Here is a 19,612-nt window from a genome sequence, read left to right as displayed (position 1 = left end):
CCTAGGGGACTTCCTTTAGAGTTCATGGAGATTGTAGAAATAAAATGCAGTGTTGTTATGACATTGTTCAGCATTGAATACATCAAGAACAGCCAAGCTGACCTGAAATGGCCAATTTGCCTGGCTCAGTTTGTCAGAGTGTTTTTGCAGGTTGCAAATTATCCGTTCAACTCAGAAAGAGTGTTTTCTCTCACAAATACATGTTTGGTATCCCTATGCATTATTAACTATATGCCAAGTATTATTCTCCCTAAATTTTAGCTGCAAGACAATCAAATGACCTATGTTTTTGAAGAGTTTTCGATAAAAGGAAGGGACTATGAATTAAGAATATAAAGTCTAGCCTCTTTTTATAATGAGTATAATTTATTGTCAGATTGGCTTACATACAACATCCAGTGCTCATCCCAACAAGGGCCCTCCTCAATGCCCATTACCCATTTTCCCTCTCCCCCAGGCCCCATCCACCCTCAGTTTGTCCTCTGTATTTCATAGTCTCTTGTGGTTTTCCTCCCTCCATCTCTGTTTGTATCTATTTTTCCCCTTCCCTTCCCGCATGGTGTTCTGTTCAGTTTCTCAGGATCCACATATGAGTGGAAACATAGAATGTCTGTCCTTCTCTGACTGACTTCTTTCATTCAGCATAATACGTTCCAGTTCTCTACACGTTGCTGCAAATGGCAGGATTTCATTCTTTCTCTCTGCCAAATAGTATTCCATTGAATATATAAACCACATCTTTATCCATTCATCAGTTGATGGACATTTAGACTCTTTCCATAATTTGGCTATTGTTGAAAGCACTGCTATAAACATTGGGGTACATGTGCTCCTGTGCATCAGCACTCCTGTATCCCTTGGGTAAATTCCTAGTATTGCTATTGCTGGGTCACAGGGTAGGTCTATTTTTAATTTTTTGAGGAACCTCCACACTGTTTTCCAGAATGGCTGCAACAGTCTGCATTCCCACCAGCAGTGCAAGAGGGTTTCTGTTTCTCCACATCCTTGCCAGCATCTGTAGTTTCCTAATTTGTTCCTTTTAGCCACTCTGACTGGTGTGATAGCCTCTTACTATAACAAAGGGAGCATGTTATCATCTCCAGTGCACCCAAGCAGCTCTTAAATTATAATCCTCAAGAGAAACAATCACTATTCCACATACACTACCCAGTGTCTACATAAAAGAATGTCTATGACTAAATGACACAGTAGAAATAGCGCTTGTTGCCTGGAAATTCAGCTTATAATTAAAGACTTGTCTTTATTTTGTTTTCCCTGAAGAGCTAAAACCATCTTCAAAATACAGTAAGGGCCACTCTAAAATGCATGTTGCTGGAGAACATTTATGTATCTGAATGAACACTGTCATGAAAACACCCCAGGTGAGGTAGGAGAAATGGTGAAGAAGAATCACAAGAAAAGGAGGAGATGAACATAGAGATTCCAAAAATATGTCCAAGTAAACCTATCAGTGGCTTCTCAAGTTTCCCTCAGGCCAAAGTTCCTTGATTTCTCAAATGGAGAAATGGAATAGTTTCTCTTTGACTTATAAATATTCTGAGGATGCAGGTTATCTGTGTAATGGCTCCCATTAAGATTCTTTCAATATTTCTTCCTGCTTGATTTTCATATAAGTGTGCCAACAGTACTACAGAAAGCTTCACAAAATTAAAATATTGTTACAGCTAGATGTTACAGGTATTACATTATAATTCATGATAAAAGGTTATTCATTAGTTCAAGTTTCTGTTAGCATAATCTTTCTGCCTTCATGACTAAGAAGTAACAATGTTTTTTGCTTTTCTAATAGTGAGTTAATTGTTCGTTTTCCTAATAGTAGCCCTTAAAAAAATGTAAAGAGTAGAGTGACAATATTGCTGCCTCCCTAGTTAAATAGAATGAGGACAGGGGCGCCTGGGTGGCTCAGTCGGTTGAGCGTCTGACTTTGGCTCAGGTCATGATCTCGCCATTTGTGGGTTTGAGCCCCCCATCAGGCTCTGTGCTGACAGCTCGGAGCCTGGAGCCTGCTTTGAATTCTGTGTCTCCCTCTCTCTCTGCACCTGCCCCCCTCACACTCTGTCTCTGTCTCCTTCCAAAATAAATAAACATTAAAAAATTTTTCAGTAGAATTAAGGACAGAATGGTGTGCCTGAAAGGGCTACAAAGTTAGAGAAACTGGCTTCCAGATCCATCTTCTGTGTGCATATATGTTATTAATAAAGCAATTTCTTCTTACTGAACTTGTTTCTTAGCTGTAAGGTGGCGAAAATAATAATTAAACCTATCTCTAAGGATGTTGTGAAACTCAAATAGGATAGTATATGTGATCATACGTGTATACATTATTTAAGTGCAGGTTTTATCACCATAAGCATCTTCAAATTTTTAAGACTTTGCCTATGAGGATATATGACCAGTACCCACCCATCCACTCCAAAAATACCAAAGGCTCTGAGGTTTTCTATTATTCTTCAGATATTTGCTTGCAATCCATGATACCAGTATAGATCTTTAAATATCCACGTATTATATTAACATAAAAACCATTAAAAAGAAGGAAAATACTATAACATAGAGATGTCATTGGATATTGAAAGTTTAGGAAACCAAAGGTAACACTTTAATGGAACCTGATGATTTCTGTCTCCTCCTTCTCCTCAGGCATCTTTATGGTAAAATAATCTGGCATATAAGTAAATCCCACCGGCTCACAACTTTGTAAGGTGCTGAAGAGGATGAAGCTCCTTATCCCTGGAAGAGCAGTGTGTTTTTTTACGGAATGTCTAAAGGTGTGGACCTGGGGAAAATTTAAAAGGGCTGTGGGAGAAGATGGGACTGAGTGGGCCCTGGGGTCTAGAGAGAGAAAGTTATATAGGACACTCGTTTCAACAGCTAAGTCTGGAAGAGCTTCTGCATAATCTAAGGGAGCAAGTAATTTAGATTGAACTTCCACATAATCTCCACAGTGTACTTTTCTGAGATTTCCCTAACCATCCAATGGAGGTTCTTCTGTAACTGGTCTGAGGAGGACAGAGGTCCAGGGAGGCCTGGAGAAGAGACAGACCTTACCTGTCTCTAATTTTCTCCAGAAAAGCAGGAACCACAAACGTGTCCACCCACACTCCTTGTGAGTTTCACTAGGCAGAAGCACCACCAACCACGTGTGATCTGCCCCCCTCATATTTTAAACTTGATCTTGAACCGTTCTCTTCTTGACCTACTGCGTTCTAGACATACCAACCTCCTGTTCCTTCTTAAAAAAACGAGATCCTTCCCATCTCGGAACTTCTATGTTTTCTGTTTTCTCAGCCCCAAACACTCTCTTTCACTATTCTTTACATAGTCTGTTTCTCCTCATTCATGAATTCTAAACAGATACATAGGCAGACTAGAGTGAGATCAGTAGTAGCCCCATGATTAACACCACGTGGTATAAAATAAAGTTGGCATTAACACTGACAAGAAAGGATGGACCTGTAAATAAGTGGTAGTAGGATATTTAGCCATAGAATTTGGAGAAAAATATTAGTTTCTAAAAATCAGTTCAGATGAATTAATACCAATATCCAAAATACACGCATTAGAGAACGGAAAAATATATTTTTAAACTTAGAATCTTCTGAAACCAATACAAATCCTAAAATCCTTAATTACTCTATAAAAATTAAAATCCTTTTACAAAAAAAGCATATAAGTTAAAATGTCAGTGGCAGACCTGGAGAAAATATTTGTAACATAGAATTCAACAACCTTTCTTAATGTTCCCCTCAGCTTCTTCCTGATTCTACGCCCTGACCTACTTGTTTTAGAACATTTTCTTTAGAAAGCTTGTAAGTGCTTTCTGTGCCCCTCTGAGATATATGTAAATCTTTTTTTTCCAGTATTTTTTTATGGTGGTAAAATACACATAACATCAAATTTGCCATCTTTACTATTTTAAGTGTACGATAAAGTGCTATTAAATATATTCATGATGTTGTGCAACCATCATCACCATCATATCCAACCCTTTTAATCTTGTGAAGATGAAACTCTGCACCCCAGACACTGACAACCACCATTCTACTTTCTTCTCTAGGATTTTGACTACACTGAGTACCTCACATAAGTGGGAACGTCCAGAATTTGTCTTTTTGTGACTCACTTGTACTTAGCATAATGTCATCAGGTTTTATCCATGTTACAACATATGTCAGAGTGTCCTTACTTTTTAAAGCTGAATAAAATTCCATTGTATGTATGTACACATTTTGCTTATCCTTTCAACTCTTGATGGGCACTTGGGCTGCTTCCACACTTTCGCCATTGTGAATAATGCTGCTGTGAACGTGAGTGTGCAAATATCTCTTTGAGAACCTGATTTCAATTCTTTTGGGTATATACCCAGAAGTGGGATTTTGAACCAGATGTAATTCTATTTTTAACTTTTTGAGGCACCACCATACTGCCTCTCCCTGAGAATACATGGTCACTTTCTAACTTTCCCCATATATGCAACTGGTTTTGAATGTTCCAGTCTTTAATGTCTGGCTCCCCAAATGGGGGACAGGTAAAGATGATGAAGAAGAAGGGCACTGGCCCTTTAAATCTCCCAGAAGTTCAGTTGGGGTGGGGCGGGGGTGGGGGAGCGGGTCATAATGATGGCTGAAATGCAACAATGGCTGCAGCTTTTTTTTTTTGTCTGTACCTTTGTAACTGGAAGCCGCAGACTGCCATTAAAGGATAGATCCAACTATTTGGAGAATAGGGTGCATTTTGTACATTCTGGTTCCCACAAGCTGTGTGTATGGAGTGGGTGCATAGCTGTGTGCCATGAGTAGGGCTAGGGCTAGGTAGCTGCTGCAGTGATAAGAGATGGGATTAAGCAAAATAAACCTTGATTTACCAATCATATCTTCCCCTAGAAGTGTCAAGCAATCAGTAGGCTCTAGATTTCCGAAGCAGTTACGCAGCTAGATTGTGCCAGTGCAGTTATTGTCTAGCTGGTGAGATAGATGCCTGGTGCTTCCTACTCTGCCATCTTCCTGTAATCTTCTCTGTGAAAATTTTAAAACATCTCTTGACAGCTTTATGACCCAAGAAAACCTTTCTCAAGGACCCAGGAGCTACTTCTTGGAAATGCATTCTTCAAGCGAGACAGAACCCCACGTGTATCTCCAGTTTCTTTGGGAAGGTATGAGTCTCCCTCCTGTCAGAGCTCTATGAGAAAGTTTACTTTCTCCTGGGTAAAGCTAGTTAGTAAACACAGATGACCTGCGTTCTCTGTCTCACCCCCATACTTAGAACTTCCCTGCCCTTCAATTCCACAGAGCTGAGTTCATTCGGAGTTCTGGCCTCTACCCTATTGAAATGGCCTTGAATAAAGTCTTCCTTGTGTGTTTATTTTTTCTGGTGCAATTTTTGCTTTGACACCATAAAATGTAAAGAGCTAGCACAGGTCAGGGGAAAAGGAAAAAAAGATAGCCAAGTTTTCAGTGGTGAAATAACTAATATATTCACATAAGAAAAATCTAAAATGGTCAATAAACATATGAAATAATTCTTTAACAAATTTTTATATAAAAAAACAAATATAACAATAATAAAATGTCAAACTTTAGCCAGTATCCATGCTTGGCAAGGGCATGAACAGAGGGAAATTCTCATAAATTACTTGTAGGAGTAGGTCCTTAGTGTATATGTGTGTGTTTTAGCATCCAACAGCATGATAAATGGTTCTCCACCCCTTCACTTTCAATCTTCAGTTATCCTCAGGTCTAAAATGAGTCTCTTGTAGATAGCATGTAGATGGATCTTGTTTTTTGTTTTTGTTTTTAATCTATTCTGATACCCTGTCTTTTGATTGGGCCATTTAGTTCATTTACATTCAGAGTGATTATTGAAAGATACAGACTTAGTTTCACTGTGTTATCTGTAGGTTTTGTGTTTGTGGCAATGTCTCTGGTCCTTTGTGGTCTTTGCTGCTTTCCACTCACAGAGCAGAAGGAAGCAGAGGATCTCCTGCAGGGCTGGTTTAGTGGTCATGAACTCCTTTAGCTTCAGTTTGTCTGGGAAAGACTTTATCTCTCCTTCTATTCTGAATGACACCCTTGTGGGGTAAAGGACTCTTGGCTGCATATTTTTCCTATTCAGCACATTGAATATTTCCTGCCAGTCTCTTCTGGCCTGTAAAGTTTCAGTGGACAGGTCTGCTGCTACCCTTATGTGTCTACCCTTGTAAGTCAAGACCTGTTTGTCCCTAGGTGCTCTCAGAATTCTCTCTTGATCTTTGTATTTTGCCAGTTTCACTGTGATATGTCATGGTGTTTACCTGTTTTTGTTGATTTTGAAAGGTGTTCTGTATGCCTCTTGGACTTGGATGTCTCTTTCCTTCCCCAGATTAGGAAAGCTCTCAGCTATAATTTGTTCAAATAAACCTTCTGGCTCATTCTCTCTTCTTTTTCTGGAATGCCTATGATATTGATATTATTTCATTTCATTGAATCACTTAGGTCTCTAATTCTCCCCTCGAGATCTAGTAATTTCCTTTCCCTCTTTTTTTCTTTTTCAGCTTCATCATTTTCCATAATTTTATCTTCTATTTCACCTATTCTCTCCTCTGCTTCTTCCATCCTTGCTGTCGCTTCACCTAGTTTATTTTACACCTATTTACAACATTTCTTAATTCATCATGACTGTTTCTTAGGTCTTTGATCTCCACAGCAATAGAGTCTCTGCTGTCTTCTATACTTTTTTCAAATCCAGCTATTAGTCTTAAGATTGTTATTCTAAATTGTTCATATATATTGTTTATATCTGTTTTGAGCAATTCTCTGGCTGTCATTTCTTCCTGGAATTTCTTTTGAAGAGAATTCTTCCATTTTGTCATTTTGGCCCGGTTTGTGTCTTTTATGTGTTTTAATAGCTTGCTATGTATCCTGCACCTTTGAGAACTACTATATTAAAAAGAGGTCATACACTGTTCAGGACCTGGCACTTCAGGAAGTGTTTTTGGAGTGTGTTGCATCACTCTGTTTTTGCATATTTGGCTGCTCTCTCCCACTGGTCAGTCCTCTGCAAAGCTCCTCCTTACTCGTAGTGGTGGATTGTTTGTACCTTCCACCAGGTGTGATTTGATTTGTTCATTGAAATAACCACAGAAAAAAAGAAAGGGGGGAGGGAACATTATCCCATACAAAGAGAAAGATGAAAGGGGTGAAAAAAAAAGACCAGACAGAGAATCAAAGAAACTATAAGGCTTAAGCCAGAGAGAGAGAGAGAGAGAGAGAGAGAGAGAGAGAAATAAAGAAGAAAGATACAGAAAAGGTGTTAAAAGAATAAAAATCCATGATTAAACAACCAGAACAGAGAAAAAAATATATATATATGACATATATATATATAAAAATTTATATATAGATAAATATAGCCTTATATGTAGATATCTATATAAACATATATTGATATATAGATATTTATATATATATATATATATGTTTATATATATATACAGTGTGTGTGTATATAGATATAGATATATAGATACAGATATAGAAATACAATAAGAATTGATCAAAAATCAAATCAGAAACTATGAGCCTGATTCCAAAGGTTGGGGGGAAGAGGAGGGTAGAAAGAAACAGAAGGGAAAAGAGAACAGAAGGGAAGAAAATAAAAAGCAAAAACAAATAATATAAACATACAAAACCTCAGACAGTTGTCTTTTGGTGCCTGGGACCAGTGGCTGTGCTGGTCTGGAGGAGGCGAGGCCATCTGGCTTGCTCAGTGTAAATTACCAGGAACAGACAGGCAGGGTTTGGTGTAAGTGGGTCCCACCTCCACTGGGGGCCGCTGTTCTATTCTCTGAAACCCCACCGTGTTGGTGTTGGGAAGAAAAATGGTGACACTCCAATTTCTCTTCCCCAGACTTGATGTTTCAAACCAGCTGTTCAGGCAGTCCTCACAGAGTAGTGCAGGTGGTCAGCTTGCCCTGCTCCACTGTCTCCCTCACCACCTAGGCCCTTGGCTGGGATGCAAAATGCACCATGTAAAGGATCCCACACCACACAAACCCAGTTCTGGGGTAGCACCACTCCACCCAGTTGCCAAGGGGCCTTTGGCTGGCACCTGCAGGGTCTTTTGTCCTTGGGGGTAATATACCCTCTTCACACAGTACTCAAGGGAGGGGGTCTATTCTCTCCCTATGCACCTCCAAGATAACTACCCAGCCCTGGAGCTGGTGCACATACTTGGCCAGCTTTGGTCTGGACAAAGTCTCGCAACCCTGAAAACAATCCTTAGCTATTGAGGCTGTTTGCAAAGTAGCGACTGGCTCCCTCTGTATTTCTCTTCCCCAGTCTGTGGTCCGGAGAGGTTTTTCTCTTGTCCAAATACATCTGAAGGTATCCTCATGTCTAAAATGAGTCTCTTGTACATCGCAAATAGATGGAAAACCCAATAGACTCCACCAAAAGTCTGCTAGAACTGATACATAAATTCAGCAAAGTCACAGGATACAAAATTAGTGTACAGAAATCAGTTGCATTCTTATATACTAATAATGAAGCAACAGAAAGACAAACAAACTGATCCCATTCATAATTGCACCAAGAATCATAAAATACCTAGGAATAGGGGCGCCTGGGTGGCGCAGTCAGTTAAGCGTCCGACTTCAGCCAGGTCACGATCTCACGGTCCGTGAGTTCGAGCCCCGCGTCGGGCTCTGGGCTGATGGCTCGGAGCCTGGAGCCTGTTTCCGATTCTGTGTCTCCCTCTCTCTCTGCCCCTCCCCCGTTCATGCTCTGTCTCTCTCTGTCCCAAAAATAAATAACAAACGTTGAAAAAAAAATTAAAAAAAAAAAACAAAAAAAACCTAGGAATAAACCTAACCAAAGATGTACAAAATCTGTATGCTGAAAACTATAGAAAGCTTATGAAGGAAATTGAAGAAGATACAAAGAATTGGAAAAACATTCCGTGCCCATGGATTGGAAGAATAAATATTGTTGAAATGTCAATACTACCCGAAGCAATCTACACATTCCATACCATCCCAATCAAAATTGCACCAGCATTATTCTCAAAGCTAGAACAAGCAATCCTAAAATCTGTATGGAACCACGAAAGGCCCCGAATGGCCAAAGTAACTTTGAAGAAGAAGACCAAAGCAGGAGGCATCACAGTCCCAGACTTTAGCCTCTACTACAAAGCTGTAATTATCAAGACAGCATGGTTTTGGCACAAAAACAGACACATAGACCAATGGAATAGAATAGAGACTCCAGAATTGGACCCACAAATGAATGGCCAACTAATCTTTGACAAAGCAGGAAAGAATATCCAATGGAAAAAAAGACGGTTTCTTTAACAAATGGTGCTGGGAGAACTGGACAGCAACATGCAGAAGAATGAAACTAAACCACTTTCTTACACCATTCACAAAGATAAACTCAAAATGGATAAAGGACCTGAATGTGAGACAGGAAACAATCAAAACGCTAGAGGAGAAAGTAGGAAAAAACCCCTCTGACCTCAGCGGCAGCAATTTCTTACTTGACACATCTCCAAAGGCAAGGGAATTAAAAACAAAAAATGAACTATTGGGACCTAATGAAGATAAAAAGCTTCTGCACTGCAAATGAAACAATCAACAAAACTAAAAGGCAACCGATGGAATGGGAAAAGATATTTGCAAATGGCATATCGGACAAAGGGCTAGTATAAAATCTATAAATCTATAAAGAACTCACCAAACTCCACACCCGAAAAACAAATAATGCAGTGAAGAAATGCGCAGAAGACATGAAGAGACACTTCTCTAAAGAAGACATCCAGATGGCCAACAGGCACATGAGAAGATGCTCAACGTCACTCCTCATCAGGGAAATACAAATCAAAACCACATTCAGATATCACCTCACGCCAGTCAGAGTGGCTAAAATGAACAACTCAGGGGACTATAGATGCTGGAGAGGATGTGGAGAAACGGGAACCCTCTTGCACTGTTGGTGAGAATGCAAACTGGTGCAGCCACTCTGGAAAACAGTGTGGAGGTTCCTCAAAAAATTAAAAATAGATCTACCTTATGACCCAGCAATAGCACTGCTAGGAATTTACCCAAGGGATACAGGAGTGCTGATTCATAGGGGCACTTGTACCCCAATGTTTATAGCAGCACTTTCAACAATAGCCAAATTATGGAAAGAGCCTAAATGTCCATCAACTGACGAATGGATAAAGAAGATGTGGGTTATATATATAATGGAATACTACTTGGCAATGAGAAAGAATGAAATCTGGCCATTTTTAGCAACATGGATGGAACTGGAGAGTGTTATGCTAGGTGAAATAAGTCAGACAGAGAAAGACAGATACCATATGTTTTCACTTATATGTAGGTCCTGAGAAACTCAACAGAAGACCAGAGGGGAGGATAAGGGGGGGAAAAGTTACAGAGAGGGAAGCAGGCAAACTTTAAGAGACTCTTAAATCCTGAGAATAAACTGAGGGTTGATGGGGGGTGAGAGGGAGGGGAGGGTGGGTGATGGGTATTGAGGAGGGCACCTGTTGGGATGAGCACTGGGTGTTGTATGGAAACTAATTTGACAATAAATTACATTAAAAAAAAACAACAAATACAGTACCACACTTCCACAGCTTCTCTTTTTCCTCCTTTTGTCTCTGTACCACAGGGGTTCCTCCCCGTTGCCACCCCTCCCCATGTCTATACCGCCCATTTTCTCTCCCAATTCGCATATATGCACCCAGCTGTCCCACCAAGCTGTCTCTTTCCACCTGCGGAGATATTTCTGGCACTCTGCAGCCTGTATTCTTGGTATTCCAAGTGTTCTGACCTCAATATAGCTGTGTTTGAGGGACAAGGGAAATTCTAGTCCCCCTAATTCTCTTCCGTCTTTACTTCTTTTGTTATATGTGTGTTTTTAAAGACTGGTTAGTATCCATTGAAATTAAAATGGGCATGGCTTTTTGTCCCAGGAAATAGAATTTCTAGTTATTTATCATAAAGCATTTCTTGCTAATTAACTATTTAAAAGAATAATAAAAATAATTAAATTTTTAATGAGAAGTTACTTAGATTTTAATGATGAAAATTAAGTTTCAGAAGGAAAGTCTTTCCTAAATGGAGAAATGCCTAAACAGAAATGCAGTACACAAAATGTTAAACGTGGTAGATTTAAGGAATTAATTTTTATTATATTCTTTGTATATATTTTTTTTTCCTTAATTTCTCCTACAGTCAAAAACATTAATAAATCGAGCAAAAGTATACCATTAAAAATTGCTGATAGTATTGTCTTATATCAAAATGTAAACCCTCACTTTGGTACAGACCGTTTACCATTACTCTACAGTAACCTCCCAGAAATGAATGGTTTCTCTGAGTGATTTAACATCTTAAATGGGACACTTGAAACACAAGATGTCCCATCCACTTTCTTTACCTCACGTCTGGGGCAACAAAGAGACAAAGAGGAAGAACGTACCTTCAAAATAGTGTTCAACCTTATTTTTGCATCAGGATCATTGCTTAAAAAGATTCCCCAATCTCACCTTTGCTTCTTCTCCTTTTGAAGGCCTGTTATTGCTGGCTGGGAAGCTGCCCACCAGCACGTACAAGCTCAGCATTCAGAAATAAGTAGCATCTTTCTAAATATTGCAGGTACATCTGATGAAGGGTGGGTGTTTGTTTCATCTTTGACTTTCATCTGCTTCTCTCTCCTGAGGCGTAGGGATGCCTGCAGCCTGGAAAGCACAAGGCACATGGTGGACACCCTGATAAATATTAAATGATGATGATGGTAATGACAGAGCAGCGCCCCGTCTTTGCAGCTGTGTAATTCCTCCCTTACATTGTGTGCCTCCTCAGACAGCTGTCACATCCTTGCTTTCAGAGGCAGAGATTCCTTGCCAAATTAAAGCTTGAGAGGAACACATTACATCCTCATGTCATTGTGGAAGTGTGAGATGTGAATGCCTATAGCCATCCACGTCACTCAGAGACACATCTATTTGATAAATACTGTCTCAAGAGCCAATTCAGATCGACTAGCTGGCCAATTCAATCAATCGTACAGATATCTGATCCAGAGAGTTTATATGATGCCCAAACTGCTGGCCAATCCCAGGGGGGGAAAAAGCCCAGCCCATCTGATACTTTTCAGGACATTTTAGTTACTAGTATTAATTTAATAATCATGCATTTTTAGCTAAACTTTTTTAGACATGCTACTTAATGAATTTATTTAGCAAGGGCCTGAGTATATATTATTGTCAATACCAGCATTGATTTTTAAGGAATTAAGGAATACTGCTGAGACCTACAATTTGCTTGATATCATATTAAGTACTTTTCGTGTATTTTCTTGTTTAATAAGCAAAACACCCCAGAGGTAGATACCAATACTGTACTTTTGTACACTTGGAAAAACTGGGGCCAAGAAAATGTTAAGTGGTTTGCCTTGGGTCACATGTAAGTAGGAGCAGTCCAGTTCAGTTCCCCATGATTCCGTAGTCTTCATAAGTTTTGGGGGAATACTTTTAGATGGAGAGAACACCTTCACGAGAATATCCATTCGCTTATATGTTTTTAAATTGTGTACGAAGTATCTTTTGTTCAAAGTCTAATAAGAAATAAGCATAGCCAAAGAAAAATTTCAAGTTCATGTGCTTCAAGCTAGCAATTCTACCTCTTCCAACCATTTTTAAAGTGGCAATTCTATTCAAATTACAGTAAAACTACAGATAAGAAAATGCCCATGTGCAATAATAAAGGGATGGTTTAAAATTACAGAATGGGATATTCTTCAACTATTAAAATTGAGTATTATAAAGACTAATAGACTCAAAATGCTGACTATACAACAGAAAATAAGAAAAAGAACATTGCTGTATAAGCTGGCTGACAGCATAATAAAAAAAATGAATAGGGAGTAAAACTAAAAATCTATAACGAAATGTGTATTAAGATTATGGGTGTGTTAAGATTATGGGTATATTTCCTTTTTGTTGCAGTAGTTTCTAAAAATGTGTTATGTTAATTTTGTAATGGAAAACATTTAAAAAAGAGATCCACTATCAAATCAGATTCTTTATTCTAAATGGTGGTCATTTTAAATTATGATAATGAGTGTTTTAGTTAATCATGTATATATTTTTTCTTTCTCAAATAGTTAATTCAGCAAAAAGAACAGTTCTGATGTGTCAAAAGATTTTTTAAAAAAACATACTTTGCTAAATCACTGACCAGATTCGTTTGTATAACATATTTTATTTGCTCACACATTTCTAAATATGCTTACTACAAAATTATTTTTTTAAAGGAATAAAATTTAAGGAATTTTTATTATGATTTATGCAATTTCTGATTTACGTGGTTTACCGGTGCTTTATGTTTTAATTAACTCACCATCACTAGCACATTGAAATTATATTTTAGACCACTAATTGAAAAAAGTTGTCAATTTCTGCACTTAGTCATGCAGCTATAAATTTCATTGTCTCCTTCATGAGATTAAGGAGTGTCCAATTATGACAATGATTTTAATCCATGAATTCATGAGGCATTTCCTAAGCTTTCCTTAGTTTCTACTAAATTGCATAATAAACTAGATTGTAAAGGCAAGCCACATCATGAAGAAAAATAATTATCGCCTTGTCTTGAGAATGGAAACATTTTCGTATAAAAGCTCCTTATGATGGGAAGTGGGGAGGGCTTGCTGTGAATCCTTGGCCTGCAAAGTCAGGTCCCCAGATAAGTGCCCTGAAAGTTAACAGGGCAGGCAACAGAGAACAGACAGGTCTTTGTGAAGAAAAGGGGCTGTCAAAATTCCATCTTTGTCGTAAATAATTTTTTTAAGAATGTTTAATTCTATCTTTAAATGCTTGCAACTTCTGATATTAATTCCTGTCTAAAACAACACCTACACAAAAGCCTTTAAGCTAGAGTTACTTATTTAAATTAAGCACTTAGACTATGCAAGAAACTATTTTATTCAAACTGGAAAAATAAATTCTGTTCTTGACTTCCCAGGGTTAGATGAGCTGTTTCTATTTGTCCACCTATCTATCTATCTATCTATCCATCTGTCTAGTTGCTATTTTACTTCTGAGTGTTCTCTTACTTTCCCCATTTATATATTGGGGGAAAAAAGCATATTCCTTCTTTAAATACCAAAAAGGCATAATATTTTGTGTAATGGGAATTATTTATCTTCAACCTTCAAGCTACTAATTTCTTTAAAAAAAGAACTTAAAAAAATGTTTACATTAAGTCATTTGCTCAGCTGCAAATGCCAAAACAAGGATTCAAATGTATTTCAATTGTTTCATCTCATAGTCCTTACAATACTCTTAGAAAGAGGTGCTGTCTTTTGAGAATGGTTTTGTGGGAAAAACAATCTTGCTTTGCCATTCTGAGGTTTGGCTATTAGCATAAATATTGCTATGAAAAAAATTAATAGAAGCTGAATGCTTTATAAACATAGTGGATGGATTTATCATTCTATTCAGCGATGATCGTTTATACTACCCCACTGCTGATTTAAAATGCAATGGTTGAGATGTAGGCAAAGACAAAATTGAGTTATATCAAGGTGCTGTGTGTCACTGTGCTGGCCAGGGTATCTAATGTAATTTGTCTGTTACAGTGTTTGTGAAATGTTCCATCTGGCACAATATGCCTCTAAGACAGAAGGTGTTGGCATATTAAGGATGCAAGCATCTCACATATGACTATTTACCCATTTATTATTTCAGCAGAAAGGAAGACAACCTTTAGAAAACAGTGAAGAGATTAGCAAACACAGACATTTGATTCAGATATCAATTTGAGGACTGCTGCATTCACAATACATCGAGATATTTCAAAGGGGATTTTGTTTTGAAGCTAAAAACAAATAAATCCCCAAGATTTTTGTTCTTTTTGTGCATGGAAATTATACTTTTTACTTTGCTTGGCTGGTTTTCATTTTAAGAGAAAGGGATTTTAAATTTTTTTTTTAAATCTTTATTTTTGAGAGAGAGAGAGACAGAGTGTGAGCAGGGGAGGAACAGAGAGAGGGAGGCGCAGATCAGGCTCCAGGCTCTGGGTTGTCAGCAAAAGAGCCCGACATGGAGCTCCAACTCATGAACCTCAAGTTCATGACCTGAGCCAAAGTCAGAAGCTTAACCAACGGAGCCACCCAGGTGCCCCAGAGAGAAAGGGATTTTTTCAAAGAAAACTTGTAATGTCACAACAAGGCATGATATGTTAACAGGGCAAATTTTCAGGCAAAGGCGAAGAAAGAAAAACACTCCATTACACATCTAGCTCTTTCATTAAAAACGAAAGAATCACTTGCTGGCCGTTGATTACATTTCATGGATCTTTTAACAAATTGCAGTGAATGCTATCTTACCATGCATCACTGCTGCCAATTAACTTGGCACTTTTTAAAAATAATAAGTTCCAGAATGGGAATATATACAACTGAAAGGAGGGGACGCCGACATTCGATTGAAGGAGAGAAGAATGGGGTGTGCTATTTTACATACTGGGAATAACAGACATGTTGAAACTAAAAGGACATTCACATCCTCTATCATATTGACTTGTAACGATCAATATTTGAGAGAAAATTATGTAGGAGATACCCAACCTGGCACTTCACACCCATCACCTCATTTAATCCTCAACACAAGTCTTATGAAGATGCTGTTATTATCCCATTTTGTCTATGAGGAAATTGAAGTTAAAATAAGTTAAGCAATTACTCAAGCTTGGCTTTACCCCAAGGACGATCTGACTCCAAATCCTGTGTCCTTTCGATAGAGATTCCCTGACCTGGAATATTCCAGAGAGAAGTCCCCCTATGGGAGTATTGTGATAATGCACAATTAAAATTACGCTAAATCCCATTAGAAGCTCTATGGTTGCCTTTCACGGTTTATTCCATTTTCCTTCCCTTAGGTGAGATTTGGAGAATTCATCAAACACAAATCGGGCTGAAATGCAGCCCAGCAGACCTACACTTCTTGCACTTCTTTTCTGTCTGAACCTCAATGCCTCTGCACCTGGAGGTTGCACTTCTGTGTCTTTTTATAACATAAAACAAAACATTTTCCATATTGACTTCCTTTTCCTCTCTGCCAAAGTGCTGTTCCTTTTAAACATTTCCATTGTTGACAAAACCCCCTTCTGACAAGAAAGTTGGCCTTCTCCCTCCTTTTGGATGTTTCATGTCTTTTTTACGATCAACTCCTGCCATTTCTGACCCAGTGCATTTCACAGAAAAGTAGCTGCTTTTTCAGACCTACACTAAAAGGGAAACACTTTTAATTTCAGATATTTTTGTTAAGTGCCTTCTTTTCCTTGTAGGTCCTTCCTTGACATCAATCATCCTCCTGTCTGTAACACACCAGGTCTCACTCTATAAGAACAGTAAGAAAAATACCTTACACAATCAGAACCATACTCCTTACCTTACCATACTATTGGTAAGAACCATACTATTGCCTTAATCTACTTCTCTGAAATAATAGTTTCAACTGCCTCTCAAATCAAATGAAAATTCCATGACATGGCCTTTCAATTTCTTCACAAATTGATAAATTAACCCCACCATTCTATATTGGCTATATTAATATCTCCACGTATAAATTGTTTGATCTTCTGCAAGATAAACCCTACCTGCCTTTTCCTGAACAATACGTATATATTGATATATACATACACATATACCTATGTACCATAGTATATAGATGCATGTATATGTTTTACATTATTATGTAATAATCTTTCTAATGTAGGTATTCATGGTGTGGAAATCCTTATTACTGTCAACCTCAGTGTTAATATTAGCTAATAATTATTAGTTTTACCTTCTACTGAATTTTATGTAGGTTGAGTCAGAATGTACATTGTTTTATATCTGACTTCTTTCTCTTAATGCTTTTGAGATACACTCATGTTTTACATACATCATTTGTTCATTTTATTTATGGCTGAGGAGTGGTCCATTGTGTGAATATAGCACAATTTCTTTATTCATTCATCTGTTGATGGATATTTGGATTTTTCCAGTTATTTTAGATTATTAAAAACCTTTGTGGACATAGGTTTTTCTCACTGAATTAAAAAAAATGACTGGAAAAGTTACTTTGCTCTTTGTCTTTCTTCCCACCAGGAACTCAGGTTTAACCTCTCCTTATTAAGCTATCTTCTTCTGCTAGATTTCAATTACCATGAGGAAAAGGATTATATCCTTTTATCCAGCACATGACACATGTAATATCTTCCAGTAAGTGTTAGATGAATTAAACATTGTCAGACTGCTGTTTAAGATAGTTTCTCCAAGAATCCTGTTTTGATACACAAAACCAACCTCTTAGCACTCATGAACATCCTTCTATATTCTGTCCTTTCTGTGACTTTTGTCTGAGGTTCTCTGGGTTTGTATGTTTCTCTTGACCTTCTTAGATATCCTGGTTTCTATTTCTTTTGTGACTCTCAGGGACAGCCACACGGCCATTGCCCTCTAAATATGGGTGGCTGGTTCATCAGCCTAATCCCGAAATGTAACACACACACACACACACACACACACACACACATGCACACGCAGACCAGAAACTCTAGGCTGAAGACTGACCTCAGGGAAGAAATCGGAATAACTGTTCATCCAGATTCATCTCTTTGTGAAATTATCTCCCTAAAGGAAAAGGATAAAATATGAGGGAGCAGGGAAAAGTTCAAGCAGGATCTGCATTGCCAGTGCAAAGTCAACGTAGGGCCCGAACCCACAAACCATGAGGTCGTGACCTGAGACAAAATCAAGAATTGGACATTTAACTGACTGAGCCACCAGGCACCCCAGAACACACAAATAGTTCTTAAATTTTAGTGTGCAAAAGTACCTGGAGATGTGTGGGAAATTCATATTCCCAAGGCTTACATTCAAGTATTCTAAGTAGGGGCAGTAATCACATTTTAAATAAATGTACCAGGTGACTCAGAGACAGATGTGTAAACTTTTGCTGCCCAAAGTGCGGTCCTTGGACCAGCAGCATCAGCATCATCTGCAAGCCTTATTAGAAATGTAGTATCTTGGGGTCCTCCCTAAACCTTCATCATCAGAATGTACATTGTAAGAAAATTCCCAGATGATTCCTGTGCTTCAGGTACACAGCACACTGTGAGAAATGCTGGCTATACAAACCAAGTAGGGATGGTGATCCCTCTGACTGTTGGTTATTTTTCCCTAGAAGATTCTAATTATATGGTAGCAAAATATAAAAACAGAAACAGACAACATTTAGCGTTTGTTAAGCACTCACCGTGTGCCAACCCCACTCTATATGGTTCCCGTGATGCTTTTATTTCAGTTCTGATAACTGGGAAGTTTTGCAGGCTATAAGAGAGGGCACACCCTTGGGGGACTAGACAGTCCTGGGTTTGAATCTCGATGTTTTTTTTTACCTGCTAAGAACATAACCTTGGCATGCTTTGTAATGTTTCTAATTATCAGCATGGCTCCTTTAGAAATAATGCTCCACTGCAGGTTTTGGTGAGAAGTAAAAGACCCCCGAGTGACGTAGAGCATGTTAAGTAGTTGGTTCTCTCATTTCTGGACCTAAATAAAATGTACGTACACTCCCCATTTCCCTGACGTCCATGCAGTGCCGATCTGTCATAATTCTATTTGTTCTTTTAATAATTCACTTCAAATTTAAATATGTTTATTTTCATCACAGTGCATTTTTTCACATGTTCGGGGTGCATTTTTTCTCTCATTCAGTCAAAGAACATTCGACCATTCTGTCCTGCCTTTAGAGTATTAAAAAGAATGAGAGATAACTTGACAAAATAATTCTGAGATCACAATTCCACAGTGACTGACCTGTAATAATATTATATAGCACTAACTCAGCCATTGTTCCAAATATATATTGTGTACCTTCCAAACTAGACGGAGGCAGGTACGGAGTCTCTTTTCATTAGTCAACTTGCTGCAACAAGTCATAAGTGTGAAAGGTAGCAACAGGACTGTACTCATATCTTTAGGATATGAAAGTTATTAAGAACCTGAATCTGAATCAATGCGTAAAGAACCATGTAAATAATTAAATTATTTGCTAATATGACTCTGAAATTTCCATGACCACCTGCCCTCCTTCTTGCAGGAAACCAAGTTATATTTCTTACAATCTGGGGCTCTGTTCGTACATCTGTTGTTGAAACTATTTATCTCACTTAAGACAGAGACCGTAACTTACGTGTTTTTCTGCAGCAAGTAACACTCTACCTGGTCTAGAAAAAGTCCTCAAGAGGTATTTGTTGAACTGAACTAACCACAGGAAGACAAGATATAGGAATTGAGATTTCCTGACTCAAAAAAAGAAAAATGCAGTATTGAAATATATGATTCCTCTCTATCACAGCTTTATGACATATAGAAATAGTTTAACTATTAATATTGAAGGATTATTCTTCATTTCTACTAAGGATAAAACGGTTTTACCGTTACCCATAGAAGAATTTTCATGAATTAAATAAGCACCTTCTGACCAAAACATGTGAGACAATAGAACACATCCACTAGAGAGATCAGAGAACCTTGTTTCAGAGTTAAAACAA

The 19,612-nt window shown here is 38.1% G+C and overlaps 1 long non-coding RNA gene across 5 annotated transcripts in view; it reads left to right on the top strand.

Moving 5' to 3' along the window:
* Positions 1-19,612, top strand: part of LOC131511758 (uncharacterized) — a 197,393-nt gene that overhangs the window by 3,299 nt on the left and 174,482 nt on the right. For 4 of the 5 annotated variants that reach the window (XR_009261717.1, XR_009261715.1, XR_009261716.1 and 1 more), the window contains exons 3-4: positions 2,662-2,789; positions 5,067-5,173. This is a non-coding gene — a long non-coding RNA (uncharacterized LOC131511758). Of the gene's footprint in view, positions 1-2,661; positions 2,790-5,066; positions 5,174-5,309; positions 5,383-19,612 lie in introns of those variants that run through there. The other variant, XR_009261719.1, reaches the window with a different exon arrangement.

This window comes from Neofelis nebulosa, chromosome 5 (genome assembly GCF_028018385.1).
Source record: "Neofelis nebulosa isolate mNeoNeb1 chromosome 5, mNeoNeb1.pri, whole genome shotgun sequence".
In the NCBI taxonomy this organism is placed as follows: Eukaryota; Metazoa; Chordata; class Mammalia; order Carnivora; family Felidae; genus Neofelis; species Neofelis nebulosa.
Note: the sequence above shows the minus strand (reverse complement) of the source record. Positions and strands in the feature narration are given on the sequence as shown.